Raw genomic sequence first — 15,551 nt, 5'->3', positions numbered from 1 at the left:
ATATCCTTTTTTTTCTTTTGATTTGAGACAGAGTTTCACTATGTCGCCCTTGATAGAGTGCCATGGCATCATAGCTCACAGCAACCTCAAACTCTTGGACTTAAGCAATTATCTTGCCTCAGCCTCCTGAGTAGCTGGGACTACAGCCACCTGACACAACGCCTGGCTATTTTTTTGTTGCAGTTGTCATTGTTGTTTAGCAGGCTCAGGACGGGTTCGAACCCACCAGCCTCGGTGCATGTGGCCAGCACCATAACCACTGTGCTATGGGCACCAAGCCTGAATATCCTATTTCAAAAGTAAAATAAAAAGCTTGCTTACAACCACATTCAGCACTTGCAATTATGAGATTACACTCCGAAGGAATTATCATGAAACAAATGAATCATTAGGTTACATTTGTTTTCCTCTTTAAATATTGATTTGGTCAAGGGACCACTATAAATTGCCTCATGGCTTATTTTTGGCTGCTACTAAGGTCCTGGACGTTATTAAGTCACCATAAGACAAACTTATAGGGAAATATATACGTATGGCATTTTACTCCCTTCTTTCTTTTATCCTAATTATGGAGAGTAGAAGTCTTTGGCAAGCCAAATGGATAAGCAGACTTCGGTAGCGTAACAATCCATCAAAGTTATCAAGATAAAAGGCTGTTTGGTAGATGCTCTACTCTGAGGAACCCCAAAAATGTAAACCTCCTATTGATATGAACAGAAGGATTGATGCTGTCCTTCTAGGTAAAAATCAGAAACAAAGTTGAACTTGACCTACAGCAGCGGTTCTCAACGACCCACAGGAACTGTATTAAAGAGTTGCGTCATTATGAAGGTTGAGAACCAGTGACCCACTCTGGTGGCATAACCTCCAGGGTGGAGATTACGCACTTCGGGAGCTTCACTCCCTTTTAGCTTATTCTGTACTTCCTGTCCTCTGCTGGGTGGAAAGAGGTCATTGATTAGCAATATAATGCACCAAGCTTGCTATTAGCAAGACAAAAGCAAGTTTGTTTGGGTGCTCCACTTTGAAGGACCTTAAGCCTTCCTCTTGAGAAGATACAGACTAAGTTGCCCTCCCAGGAAAAAGGATTATCTTGATTTCAAGAACCTTGTGACTATTTGCCCAATTAGGAGGTCTGAGAAGCAAAGTATCTTAGAAGAGACTACAGCACTAAGGACTAGGAGAAATAGGGTTCCCAAATAGTCAATGAAAACTTAAAAAAAAAAAAAAAACATGGTAACCAGCAGGGCATGGTGGCTCTCTCCTGAAATCTTAGCACTTTAGGAGGCTGAGGCAGGAGAATTTCTTGAGCTAGGAGATCAAGACCAGCCTGAGCAAGAGACCTCCTTGTCTACCAAAAATGGAAAAGTTAGGGTGGCACCTGTGGCTGCAAGGAGTAGGGCGCCGGTCCCATATGCCGGAGGTGGCGGGTTCAAACCTAGCCCTGGCCAAAAACCAAAAAAAAAAAAAGAAAAGTTAGCTTGGCACATGGTCTGTGCCCGTGGCCCCAGCTAATCTGGAGGCTGAGGCATGAGGATCACTTGAGCTCAGAAGTTTGAAGTTGCTGTGAGGTAGGCTGATGCTGTTATCAGAATTGTTGAACCAGGTTTTTGTCTCATGAGTCCAGGAATTCAAGTACAAGTGGAGCAACAGTTTGTTAAAACCAAATTTAAGGGCAAGTGTGGAAATTACTGAAAGAGAGGGAAAGAGGAGAGCAGTAAAGCCTCAGGTATAGTGTGCACAGAGGGGAACAAGAGTTGTTGCGAAAGAAAATTAAGGAGATCACATGTTTTCTGACCTTATTTATCTTCTTTGTGTGTAAGGAAGTGGAATCTATGTTCTTTTGTGTCTTAATTTCCGTTCCTTTGTGTCCTCACTTCTGGCACCAAGTGCCTAAATATTAAGTTAAACTTAATCTATTGTATGTTGTGAGACTTTTTTTTTTTTTTTGTAGAGACAGAGTCTCACTTTATGGCCCTCGGTAGAGTGCCGTGGCCTCACACAGCTCACAGCAACCTCCAACTCCTGGGCTTAAGCGATTCTCTTGCCTCAGCCTCCCGAGTAGCTGGGACTACAGGCGCCCACCACAATGCCTGGCTATTTTTTGGTTGCAGTTTGGCAGGGGCCGGGTTTGAACCCGCCACCCTCGGTATATGGGGCCAGCGCCTTACTGACTAAGCCACAGGCGCCGCCCCCATGTTGTGAGACTTCTACAAAGGACTCCTCACAAGCATCCTGGTTATTTATGACTCTGACAGAATGCCTTGATGTGTGGTTCAAAGGACCTGTGCTCTTGCTTTCTGTTATGTGGGCTGCTCCAACTTCCCAACTGCATAAATACAGTCAAGCAAGGTGGCTCACACCTGTAATCCTAGCACACTGGGAGGCCAAGGCAGGTAGATTGCCTGAGCTCACAAATTTGAGACCAGCCTGATCCAGAGCAAGACCCCGTCTCTAAAAATAGCCAGGCCTTGTAGCAGGAACCTGTACTCCCAGCTTCTGGGGAGCTGAGGCAAGAGAATCGCCTAAACCAGGGAGTTGGAGGTTGCTGTGAGCTGTGACACCATGCACTCTACCGAGGGCGACAGAATGAGACTCTTCTCTCAAAAAAGAAAAAAAAAAGGGTGGCACCTGTGGCTCAGTGAGTAGGGTGCCAGCCCCATATACCAAGGGTGGCAGGTTCAAACCCGGCCCCGGCCAAACTGCAACAAAAAATAGCCAAGTGGGGCGGCACCTGTGGTCAAGTGGGTAGGGTGCCGGCCCCATATGCCAGAGGTGGCAGGTTCATACCCAGCCCCGGCCAAAAAAAAAAATAGCCAGGTGTTGTGGTGGGTGCCTGTAGTCCCAGCTACTTGGGAGGCTGAGGCAAGAGAATCACTTAAGCCCAAGAGCTGGAGGTTGCTGTGAACTGTGATGCCACAGCACTCTACTGAGGGCGACAGAGTGAGACTCTGTCTCAAAAAAATAAAATAAAATAAAGTCAAAAAAATAAAAAATAAACAGGGCGGCGCCTGTGTCTCAATGAGTAGGGCGCCGGCCCCATATGCCGAGGGTGGTGGGTTCAAACCCAGCCCTGGCCAAACTGCAACAACAAAAAAATAGCCGGGCGCCTGTAGTCACAGCTGCTCGGGAGGCTGAGGCAAGAGAATCACATAAGCCCAAGAGCTGGAGGTTGCTGTGAGCCGTGTGACGCCACGGCACTCTACCGAGGGCAGTAAAGTGAGACTCTGTCTCGGGTGGCACCTGCGGCTCAGTCAGTAGGGTGCCGGCCCCATATACCTGAGGGTGGTGGGTTCAAACCCAACCCCGGCCAAACTGCAACCAAAAAATAGCTGGGCGTTGTGGCGGGTGCTTGTAGTCCCAGCTACTCGGGAGGCTGAGGCAAGAGAATCGCTTAAGCCCAGGAGTTGGAGGTTGCTGTGAGCTGTGTGACACCACGGCACTCTACCGAGGGCGATAAAGTGAGACTCTGTCTCTACAAAAAAAAAATACAAAAAATAATAATAATAATAGGGCGGCGCCTGTGGCTCAAAGTGGTAGGGCACCAGTCCCATATGCCGAAGGTGGCAGGCTCAAACCCAGCCCCAGCCAAAACCCACAAAAAAAAAAAAATAATAATAATAATAATAGATAAATAAATAAATAAACAAACCATTGATAATGGAATACAGGTTCAGGAGCTGTGCTGCCTGGTTTGGAGTCCCAATTCTGTTTCTTCAGAAGTCCCAATTCTGGGGGTCAACATTTGCGCTCCTTCTCCTGTGAAGTGCTTAGTAGGAGGTGAGCATTCTCTCTCTGAGTTTGGCTGTACTTCTTGAGGAGTGGCGAGCCCGCAGAACCGCAGTCATGACTGAGGCTGATGTCAATCCAAAGGCCTATCCCCTTCCTGATGCCCACCTCACCAAGAAACTATTGGACCTCATTCAGCAGTCATGTAACTACAAGCAGCTTCAGAAAGGAGCCAGTGAGGCCATCAAAACCCTCAACAGAGGAATCTCTGAGTTCATTGTGATGGCTGCAGATGCTGAACCACTGGAGATCGTTCTGCACCTCTCCTGCTGCTGTGTGAAGACAAGAATGTGCTCTATGTGCGCTCCAAGCAGGCCTTAGGGCGGGCCTGTGGGGTCTCCAGGCCTGTCATTGCATGTTCTGTCACTATCAAAGAAGGCTCACAGCTGAAGCAGCAAATCCAGTCCATTCAGCAGTCTATCGAAAGGCTCTTAGTCTAAACTGGTGTGACCTCTGCCACACTCGCCCTGCTGACCCCTCCCCCTGAGCTTGTGTATCATTGTCTGTGTTAGCATGTAGTATTTTCAGCTACTTTCTATTGTTATAAAATACTGTACTAAAAAAAAAAAGTCCCAATTCTGTTTCTTCAGCAGTCCAATGCTTACTAGCTGAACCATCTTGGGTGAGACATTTAACCTCTCTGTGCTTCAGTTTCCTCCTACATAAAACAGAGATAATAATTACCACATCGGGCGGCGCCTGTGGCTCAAGGAGTAGGTCGCCGGTCCCATATGCCGGAGGTGGCGGGTTCAAACCCAGCCCCGGCCAAAAAACACAAAAAAAAAAAAAAAAAAAAAAATAATTACCACATCTCCCTCAGAGCTCTAGAGTAAGGAATAATGTGCTGATACATACAATGCATGTAGCAAATGCTTGTGAACTAACGTAAGGCTCTCCCCCTCAGCAACAGAGTGACTAGACCCCCTCTTGGCTAACAGGATCCCTAAATCTGAGTTGCTAGCCACGGGAAAGGAGATTGGACACGCCTATCATCACCCCTCCCTTAGTTCAGATGTCCTTTGTGATTCATTAATAAGCCTAAGGTATACAAGACCTACCTTCCAGCTCTCAATATACGTAACAAATCACATGGGTCTGTTTAGACTAACAGACCTTTTTTTTTTTTTCCAGACAGTCTCATTCTGTAGCCCTGGGTAGAGTAGCCTGGAGTCATAGCTCACAACAACCTCACAATACCCGGATAATTTTTCTATTTTTAGTAGAGACGATGTCTCCCTCTTGCTCAGGCTGGATTCAAACTTCTGAGCTCAAGCAATCTACCCACCTCAGCCTCCCAGAGTGCTAGGATTACAGGCGCTCACGCCTTATTTATCCCACTGTTCTTTCCAAAGCTGACTTTCTTTTTTTTTTTTTTTGTAGAGACAGAGTCTCACTGTACCGCCCTCGGGTAGCGTGCCGTGGCGGTCACACGGCTCACAGCAACCTCTAACTCTTGGGCTTATGTGATTCTCTTGCCTCAGCCTCCTGAGCAGCTGGGACTACAGGCGCCCGCCACAACACCCAGCTATTTCTTTTTTTTTTATTGTTGGGGATTCATTGAGGGTACAATAAGCCAGGTTACACTGATTGCAATTGTTAGGTAAAGTCCCTCTTGCAATCATGTCTTGCCCCCATGAAGTGTGACACACACCAAGGCCCCACCCCCCTCCCTCCGTCCCTCTTTCTGCTTTCCCCCCACCATAACCATAATTGTCATTAATTGTCCTCATATCAAAATTGAGTACATAGGATTCATGCTTCTCCATTCTTGTGATGCTTTACTAAGAATAATGTCTTCCACTTCCATCCAGGTTAATACGAAGGATGTAAAGTCTGTTTTTTGTTGTTGTTGTTTTTTTTTTGTAGAGACAGAGTCTCACTGTACCACCCTTGGTAGAGTGCCGTGGTGTCAACACGGCTCACAGCAACCTCTAACTCCTGGGCTTACGCGATTCTCTTGCCTCAGCCTCCCGAGCAGCTGGGACTACAGGCGCCCACCACAACGCCTGGCTATTTTTTTGTTGTTGTTGTAGTTTGGCCGGGGCTGGGCTTGAACCCGCCACCCTTGGCATATGAGGCCGGTGCCCTACTCACTGAGCCACAGGCACCGCCCAAGTCTCCATTTTTTTTAATGGCTGAATAGTATTCCATGGTATACATATACCACAGCTTGTTAATCCATTCCTGGGTTGGTGGGCATTTAGGCTGTTCCGGCTATTTTTTTGTTGCAGTTTGGCCAGGGCTGGGTTTGAACCCGCCACCCTCGGCATATGGGGCCGGTGCCCTACTCACTGAGCCACAGGCGCCGCCCAACTTTCTTTTTTTATTTATTTATTTATTTATTTATTATTTTTTTTTATTAAATCATAACTGTATACAATGATATGATTATGGGGCATCATACACTCACTTCATAAACCATTTGACACATTTTTATCACAGTGGTTAACATAGCCTTTCTGGCGTTATCTCAGTTACTGTGCCAAAACATTTACATTCTACATTTACCAAGTTTCACAAATACCCCTGTAATATGCACCACAGGTGTGATCCCACCGATTCCCCTCCCTCTACCCACCTGTCCCCTTTCCCACTTCCCCCTATTGTTAAGTTGTAGCTGGGTTATAGCTTTCATGTGAGAGTCCCAAATTAGTTTCATAGTAGGGCTGTGTACATTGGGTATTTTTTCTTCCATTCTTGGGATACTTTACTAAGAAGAATATGTTCCAGCTCCATCCATGTAAACATGAAAGAGGTAAAGTCTCCATCTTTCTTTAAGGCTGCATAGTATTCCATGGTATACATATACCACAATTTATTAATCCATTAGTGGATCGATGGGCACTTGGGCTTTTTCCATGACTTAGCTATTATGAATTGGGCTGCAATAAACATTCTGGTACAAATATCTTTGTTATGTTGTGATTTTTGGTCTTCTGGGTATATGCCCAGCAGAGGAATTACAGGATTGAATGACAGATCTATTTTTAGATCTCTGAGTGTTCTCCATATCTCTTTCCAAAAGGAATGTATTAATTTGCATTCCCACCAGCAGTGCAGAAGTGTTCCCTTTTCTCCGCATCCACGCCAACATTTCTGGTCTTGAGATTTTGTGATATAGGCTAGTCTCATTGGAGTTAGATGATATCTCAAAGTAGTTTTGATTTGCATTTCTCTGATGATTAAAGATGATGAGCATTTTTTCATATGTCTGAAGGCCGTGTGCCTGTCTTCTTCAGAGAAGTTTCTCTTCAAATCCCTTGCCCAGCCTGCGATGGGATCCCTTGTTTTTTTCTTGCTGATGCATTTGAGTTCTCTGTGGATTCTGGTTATTCAACCTTTGTCAGAGTTATACCCTGCAAATATCTTCTCCCATTCTGAGGGCTGTCTGCTTCTCTGCTTACTGTGTTCTTAGCTGTGCAGAAGCTTTTTAGTTTGATCAAGTCCCAGTAGTGTATTTTTGAAGCTGCTTCAATTGCCCGGGGGGTTCTCCTCATGAAATACTCACCCAGACCAATTTCTTCAAGGGTTTTCCCTGCATTCTCCTCTAGTATTTTTATAGTTTCATGTCTTAAGTTTAAATCTTTTTTTTTTTTTTTTTGTAGAGACAGAGTCTCACTTTATCACCCTTGGTAGAGTGCCGTGGCGTCACACAGCTCACAGCAACCTCCAACTCCTAGGCTTAGGCGATTCTCTTGCCTCAGCCTCCCAAGTTGCTGGGATTACAGGCGCCCGCCACAACGCCCGGCTATTTTTTTGTTGCAGTTTGGCCGGGGCCAGGTTTGAACCCACCACCCTCGGCATGTGGGGCCGGCGCCCTACCCGCTGAGCCACAGGCGCCGCCCTTAAGTTTAAATCTTTAATCCAATGAGAGTCTATCTTAGTTAATGGTGAACCAACTTTCTTTTTTTTGAGACAGAGTCTCACTATGTCACACTCAGTAGAGCACTCTGGTGTCACAGCTCATAGCAACCTCAAACTCTTGGGCTTAAGTGATTCTCCTGCCTCAGCCTCCCAGGTAGCTGGGACTACAGGTGCCCACCACAACACCCGGCTATTTGTTGTTGTCATTGTTATTTGGCAGGCCCAGGCCAGATTTGAACCCACTAGCCCTGGTGTATGTGGCTGGCACCCTAACCGCTGAGCTACAGGTGCCAAGCCAAGCTGACTTTCTGAGTATCGTGAATAGAACTGCCTATACCCAGAGGTAGAGCTAGTGTATGTATACTTATGCCCATACATGTCTCCAAGTTTGTTTGGTCCTTTTGTAGTCCCCAAATGACATATTCTGTCCTTTTTCTGTGTTCCTTTGGTTCAGGGATTACACTGATTCATATGTAACCCCTTAGTGAAGCCAGAAAGATATGCAGATACTATTTTCTTTTTCTGTTTCCTTTTTTTTTTTTGGCCGGGGCTGGGCTTGAATCCGCCACCTCCGGCATATGGGACCGGCGCCCTACCTGCTGAGCCACAGGCGCCGCCCTCTTTTTTTTTTTTTTTTTTTTGAGACAGAGTTTCACTTTGTTGCGTAGGCTAGAGTGCCATGGCATCAGCTGGCTCACAGCAACTTCAGCCTCCTGAGTAGCTTAGACTACAGGCAGCTTCCAACACACCAAACTAATTTTTTTCAATTTTTGTAGCAAGACTCCATCTCTTCAAAAAATAAAAAAGTTAACCAGGTTGGGGGGCGGGGGGGAGTTGTAAAAAAATAGTTAACCAGGTGTACTGGTGCACTCCTATAGTTCTTCCTACTTAGCAGGCTAAGAAAAGAGGATCTGCTGAGCCCAGAAGGATAGTCTGAGTCCAGGAGTTCAAGGCTGCCATGAGCTATGATTCTGTCCACTACATTACAGCCTGGCCAGCAGCAGGAGATCCTTTTTCAAAAACAAAAAGGAAAAAAGAGCTTGGTGCTTGGTGTGGTGGCTCATGCCTGTAATCCTAGATAGCACTTTAGCACTCTGGGAGGCTAAAGTGGAGGGATTGCTTGAGCTCAGGAGATTGAGACCACCCCAAGCAAGAGTGAGACCCCCATCTCTACTAAAAATAGAAAAACTAGCCAGGCATGTGGCAGGTGTCTATAATCCCAGCTTCTTCGGAGGCTGAGGCCAAAGGGTCTCTTGAGCCCAAGAGTTTGAGGTTGCAGGCTGGGCATGGTAGCTCACACCTGTAATCTCAGCACTCTGGGAGGCTGAGGTGGGTGGACTGCCTGAGCTCACAGGTTCGAGACCAGCTTGAGCCAGGGTGAGACCTCATCTCTAAAAATAGCTAGGCATTGTGGCAGGGGCCTGTAGTCCCAGCTACTTGGGAGGCTGAGGCAAGAGAATCACTTGAGCCCAAGAGTTGGAGGTTGCTATGAGTTGTTACGCCATGGCACTCTATGATGCTTCCACGGCACTCTACCCCGGTAGTAGTAAATAAAGAAAAGAAAAGAAGAAAACTAATAGGGATGGAGAATTTGGATTTCAAATTCAAGAGACAACTTATAGACATATAAATATAGGGATTTGGGGACAGGAAGACCGTTCCCATGGTTTCCAGTTTATTTTATTTTATTTATTTATTTATTTTTTTTTTTTGAGACAGAGTCTCACTTTGTCACCCTCAGTGGAGTACCCTGGCATCATAGCTCACAGCAACCTCTAACTCTTGGGATCAAGTGATCCTCTTGCCTCAACCTCCTGAGTAGCTGAGACTAAAGGCACCCTCCACAACGCATGTCTTTTTTTATAGGAGGGGTCTCGCTCTGGCTCAGGCTGGTCTGAAACCTGTGAGCTCAGGCAATCCACTGGCACCAGCCTTCCAGAGTGCTGGGATTAAAGGTGTCAGCCACCGTGCTCGGCCCCGTGATTTCCAGTTTAGCAAACAGAGTAGATAATGCCACTAACCAAAGTAGAGGAATAGGTTTGGGACTAGGGAATGGCTAAATTGGGTTTTGAATACCTTAAGTTGTCTAAACAAACATTAATTATTATCGTTCCTGTTCCACACACTTGCTTTTTTTTTGTTGTTGCAGTTTGGCCGGGGCTGGGTTTGAACCCGCCACCCTCAGCATATGGGGCCAGCGCCCTACTCACTGAGCCACAGGTGCCGCCCCCACACACACTTGCTTTTAAAAAGTAGTAGCAGTGCTTTATAATAAAAAGAGTGATATGGAAGAACAAAGATTATCTGCAAAGACAAAAGCCAAGTTATGATGCAACTGGTTATAATGGCAAAGGTGATCATTTCTAAGCCATTAAGGACATCGGCTGTTTCTAGGTAAGGTCTACACACTTAGAAAATCAGTTGACTAGCTGCACCCTGCCCTTCCTTGTCTGTTGTTCCTAGTGGCTCAGGGCATGGCCAATGAAGTCTTTCAGGGAGGCCTGGCATCCAATGTTCAGAATGAGAACTGACTCTTTGGTCACGTGGAAGAGCTGGAGACTCAGGGAACACGAGTCAGGACGTCATGAGTACCCAGCACAATTCACGGAGAATCCAGGGTATCAGAGAATTGCTCAATTCCAAGGCTCACTAGAGAGACACACTGTGCCTCTGCACAGCTTAGCCATGGAAGTGAATGAGGCCTATATCTATGAGGCAAGGAAGATCTGCACTCAAACAATACTATGTTGGTACTATCAGAGGGAAAATAACTGCTAGAACCCAGCCAGAATTTACCCGGGGCTAGACAATGCTTTGTCTCTGTTATAATAATCCTCAGTACCCACTCCAGGTGTGATATTTCTATTCCTGTGCTATAAACCCCATGCTTCTGTGCATTTCTCCCACGCTGAGTCAATCTCTCACAACTACCTTCAATCCCTCCACTGAGTCTCTGTAACCTGTTTAGTACTTACAAACTCCCATGTCTTCAACAGCTTTACAAAACCTACTGTTAAACTAAATTTGGCCTGAGGTTACCTCCATACTTTGAGTTTCCATAGATGGAACTGCACCTAGTTTGGTAGGTAAACAAAGCCTAACTAGTACATGCTCCTAACAGCTAAGTCTCAGCCAATCACAGGCTGTCAACCAATCAGACCCTGTCCAAAAAACACAAAGGCAGACCTGTAACCAAACTGTTTCTGCACCTGGCTTCCATTTCCTGACTATAAATATCGCCTGCTCACTTTGCAGAATTCACCAAAATTCTTCTGGTCTTCATGGCTTTCTGACTCAGGCATCCTTCTTTACTCAGATTAACTCTTTTATAACACTATTTTTACTTCCTAACTTATCTGATAACGTTTTTCCCTGTGCAGCCCTGTCCAATATTAACTGCTGAATCTCTCACACCTGGCATGCCACTGGGACAAGTGGTAGACTCAGCATCCTTGCTCCACCTGCTGGTCACACATCTGAGTTCTACTTATGCTAAGACTTTTTCCAAGTTCTCCAGAGCATCTTGGATTGTCAATATCCGTGGATGGAGCCATCCCACACATTGTCCTCTCATATCCTTTAAAGTTTCTTCTCTCTCTTTTTTTTTCTTTTTCTTTTGCAGTTTTTGGCCAAGGCTGGGTTTGAACCCGCCACCTCTGGCATATGGGGCCAGCGCCCTACTCCTTTGAGCCACAGGTGCTGCCCTGTAAAGTTTCTTCTCCATTCCCCTTCATCTTCACTCTATTGTGGTGAACAACTCTCATGGGCACACCGTACACTTAGCTGTCACCCCTAACTCTTCTACTGCTAAAGCATCTTTTGGCCCAACTAGTACATACTCCTAACAGCTAAGTCTCAGCCAATCACAGGCTGCCACTGTTGCAGTTTTTTTTTTTTTTTTCTTTTTTCTTTTTTTTGCCGGGGCTAGGTTTGAACCTGCCATCTCCGGCATATGGGACCGGCGCCCTACTCCTTGAGCCACAGGCGCCGTGCCACTGTTGCAGTTTGTTCTCCGTTATAGTTTGGCTACCAGTTCCAAGAAGATGTTATTCTTTCCTGGTAATTTATTCATATATAGGATGTTATTTATTTACAGAGCATTTCAACTTGTACCATATTTCTCAAAGTGTAGTCCAAGGATCACTGGGAGTAAGTTGATGGGTGGGAAGAACTGGAGGGTTGTAAAACTTGTATTCTGGGGCGGCGCCTGTGGCTCAGTGAGTAGGGCGCCGGCCCCATATGCCGAGGGTGGCGGGTTCAAATCCAGCCCCGGCCAAACTGCAACAACAACAAAAAAAAAATAGCCGGGCGTTGTGGTGGGCGCCTGTAGTCCCAGCTACTCGAGAGGCTGAGGCAAGAGAATCGCGTAAGCCCGAGAGTTGGAGGTTGCTGTGAGCTGTGTGACGCCACGGCACTCTACCGAGGGCGGTACAGTGAGACTCTGTCTCTACAAAAAACAAAAAAAACCTTGTATTCTGAAAAAGAACACCATGTGATTCTAAGGTACACGAAAGCTTGAGAATCAGTAATTAAAGTGTCCCTGACTTGCTCAGTTAGAACAGCTAGCCAGTAGACATTTATTATTGTTTTTGGTTCCCCCCCCCCCCCCCCGCACTGGATACTCAGCATAATCCTGGATAAAACATGAGGTTTATTTCACTTTACTCATTTATTTTTCTTTTTCTCTTCATTTTATTTATTTATTTTAAGACAGTCTCTCACTCTATTGCCTTGGGTAGAGCAACTTTAAATTCCCGGGTTCAAGCAATCCTCTTGCCTCAGCTTCCTCAGTAGCTGGGACTACAGGTGTGCACCACAATGCCCAGCTAATTTTTCTATTTTTTAGTAGAGACAGGGTCTCAGTCTTGTTCAGGATGGACTCCTTCTGAGGTCAAGCAATCCACCTGCCTTGACCTCTCAGAGTGCTAGAATTACAGGCAGGAGCCACAGAGCCTAGCCCTCATTTTTTCTTTTTTATCTAGGGGGGTACAAGATGAATTTCATTAGTAACACACACACACACACAGACACAGGTATAGTGATGGAGTCTGGGCTTTTGGTGTATCCCTCACCCAAGTACTGTACGTTGTACTCTATAGGTAACTTTTCATCCCTCATTCCTTGCCACCCTCTCTCATTGCGAGTCTCCAGCGTCCATTATACCACTTGATGTGCCCTTGTGCAGCCATAGGTTAGGTCCCACCTATAATTGAAAATATGTGGCATTTATTTTTCTGTTCCTGAGTTTCTTCACTTAGGAAGTGAAGTAAGACCAAATTAGCAGTAAGACCAAATAAGCAGTAAACAACTCCATCTGAGTTGCTGCAAAAGACTGTTTCATTTTTTTCTTTTTTTTTTTGTAGAGACAGAGTCTCACTTTATGGCCCTCGGTAGAGTGCCGTGGCCTCACACAGCTCACAGCAACCTCCAACTCCTGGGCTTAAGCGATTCTCTTGCCTCAGCCTCCCAAGCAGCTGGGACCACAGGTGCCCGCCACAACACCCGGCTATTTTTTGGTTACAGTTTGGCCGGGGCCGGGTTTGAACCCGTCACCCTCGGTATATGGGGCCGGCGCCTTACCGACTGAGCCACAGGCGCCGCCCTGTTTCATTTTTTCTTATTGCCCAGTAGCACTCCGTGGTATATATAGAGAGCACATTTTCTTTACCCACTCATCAGCTGAGGGGCAGTTAGGTTGATTCCATATTTTTGCAATTGTGAATTGTATTGTGATAAGCATATGAGTGCACATTTTATGCTCCTTTGCCTTTAGCTTCTCTCTGATGTTCCCTTTGTCTTCAGCCAGCCAAGGAAAGGTGAGTAGAGGAGAAGAATATGCCCTGGGACTTGGGACTGAGGTAACTTCTTTTTTTTTTTTTTTTTTTGGCAGTTTTTGGCTGGGGCTGGGTTTGAACCTGCCACCTCCAGCATATGGGGCCGGCACCCTACCCGTTTGAGCCATAAGTGCTGCTCTGAGGTAACTTCTTGTCTGCCAGTCAGCCCTGTTTCCTCAGTGTGCCTTACAGCCTATCATAAAGGTCTGGTAGTTCATCTAGTTGAGCTTGCTCTGTCCTATTCAAGTCTTAAGACTTTGGGGCGGCACCTGTGGCTCAGTCGGTAAGGCGTCGGCCCCATATACCGAGGGTGGCGGGTTCAAACCCGGCCCCGGCTGAACTGCAACCAAAAAAAAATAGCTGGGCGTTGTGGCAGGCGCCTGTAGTCCCAGCTACTTGGGAGGCTGAGGCAAGAGAATCGCTTAAGCCCAGGAGTTGGAGGTTGCTGTGAGCTGTGTGATGCCATGGCACTCTACCGAGGGCCATAAAGTGAGACTCTGTCTCTACAAAAAAAAAAAAAAATTCTTATCCTTGTGGAATTCGTATTCTAGAAGAGAAGACAAGACGGTAATAAGCAGTAAACAAATAAGAAACTAATATATTAGAAGACATAACAAGAGGGGGGCAGGGTTCCAACTTAAGTGGAGTGGCAGAAGAGCTTCCTTGAGAAGACTGGGAGGACTTGGCATTAGGCTGCTCTCTGAGGGTCAGGGGGAAGAGCAGGTCAGCCACCAGTGCTAGGCAGGTTGGGGGAATGGGCACAGGACCATCCCGACTGGAGCAGGCAGTGGGTAAGGGGTCAGGGAGGTTATGGGTGGCCAGATTCCGTCATGCTTTGTAGGCCACTGTAAAGACTAAAGCATTTTCTCTGAGTAAAATGGGAAACCATTGCAAAGGTTTAAGCAGAGGAGAGACATAATTTGATACTTTTAAAAACATCTGTGCTCATCTCCATTGTGTTGTAGAGACAAGCAGCGCAGAAATCAAGAGTGGCGAAATCAAGAAGCTATTGTAATAATGCAGGCCAGGCACGAGAGTGGTCTGGACCACGCTGGCAGGTGTGGAAGTCATAGGATGAATATCTGTTTAACCTAAGTTGTGGCCTCCATTACAGCTTGCATTAAATGCATGGCTGATAAGCTTCTGCGTGGATTTTTTGCACCTTGGGTTTCAGAGAATGACAGTTATGGAAGGGGGTAGGGAAGGTCTGAGTTACCAAGGAGACAAAGAGTCAACGCATATGAAAACCTGAGAAGGTTCTAGGCCTCCTAGGCCTCTGGCGCAGCAAAAATTCTGCAGCCGAGCCCACCAGCCGCTTCCCAGTTACCATGCGCAACAGGCAGGTGGGAGCCTATGGAAAGCAGAGGACTTTCGGAGAGACCGCCGAGCGCGTTCGGGCCTTTGCAGTTCGGCGCCCTGCGCAGGCGCAGTGGTCGCCGCGGGCTTGCGCGCGCACTCGCTGCGGGACAAGCTTCTGGAAGCTCACTGCGGTGGTGCTGGTGCTGGCTGCGGATGCTGGTGCAGGTATCGGTTGTCTCGGGCCCCTGGTTTTGGGGCTTCGGCCGGCTCGGAGGGCTCGCCGGGGGCGGGGTGGGTGCCGAGGGCAGCCGACCGACCTACTGTGTGCTGCGGTTGCTGCTGCTTCTGTGGGAGGCGGGAGCCCAGCTGCGTGAGGGAGACGAGCGCTTCCCTCCGTCCTCCCTGCACGGGGCTTAGCCCCTTCGGTGCCGTCGGCATTTTGTGCAGATAATTGGTGGTTGTGTGTGTGTGTGTTTCGGGGGGGGGGGCTTTTCCAGCTACATTCCTGGTATCAGATACCAGTGGCACCTCTTTTCCCCAGTCGTGATAACCAAAAATGTCTCCAGACATTGCCAGATGACCCCATGGGGGTGTGCAGGGGCAAAATCTCCTTTTTTTCTCCCTGCCGTCGAGATCCTCCGACTGCGTCACATTTTCACCGACCCTCTCAGTCACTGCGGAGCCACAGGTACCCAGCGCGGCTCCAGGTACATGGTGGGCGCCTGATGTTTGGGAGAGGAATAAATGATGTCCTGTGTGCTGTGA

General features: G+C 47.0%; 1 protein-coding gene and 1 pseudogene across 4 annotated transcripts in view; both read left to right on the top strand.

Moving 5' to 3' along the window:
- The first annotated feature begins 3,836 nt into the window (after nucleotides 1-3,836).
- LOC128571806 (NHP2-like protein 1) lies at nucleotides 3,837-4,255 on the top strand (annotated as a pseudogene). The gene has a single exon (XR_008375982.1). The product of XR_008375982.1 is annotated as an NHP2-like protein 1 (transcript).
- A 10,660-nt stretch (nucleotides 4,256-14,915) lies between these two features.
- ZNF483 (zinc finger protein 483) overlaps nucleotides 14,916-15,551 on the top strand; it is a 47,662-nt gene continuing 47,026 nt past the window's right edge. For 2 of the 3 annotated variants that reach the window (XM_053565909.1, XM_053565906.1), the window contains exon 1: nucleotides 14,916-15,011. The gene's annotated coding sequence lies outside the window, so the exon portion shown is untranslated. Of the gene's footprint in view, nucleotides 15,012-15,461; nucleotides 15,494-15,551 lie in introns of those variants that run through there. The other variant, XM_053565907.1, reaches the window with a different exon arrangement.

The sequence above is a fragment of the Nycticebus coucang genome, chromosome 2 (genome assembly GCF_027406575.1).
Source record: "Nycticebus coucang isolate mNycCou1 chromosome 2, mNycCou1.pri, whole genome shotgun sequence".
NCBI lineage: Eukaryota > Metazoa > Chordata > Mammalia > Primates > Lorisidae > Nycticebus > Nycticebus coucang.
The sequence above is the reverse complement of the archived record's forward strand: the minus strand, read 5'-3'. Positions and strand labels throughout refer to the sequence as shown.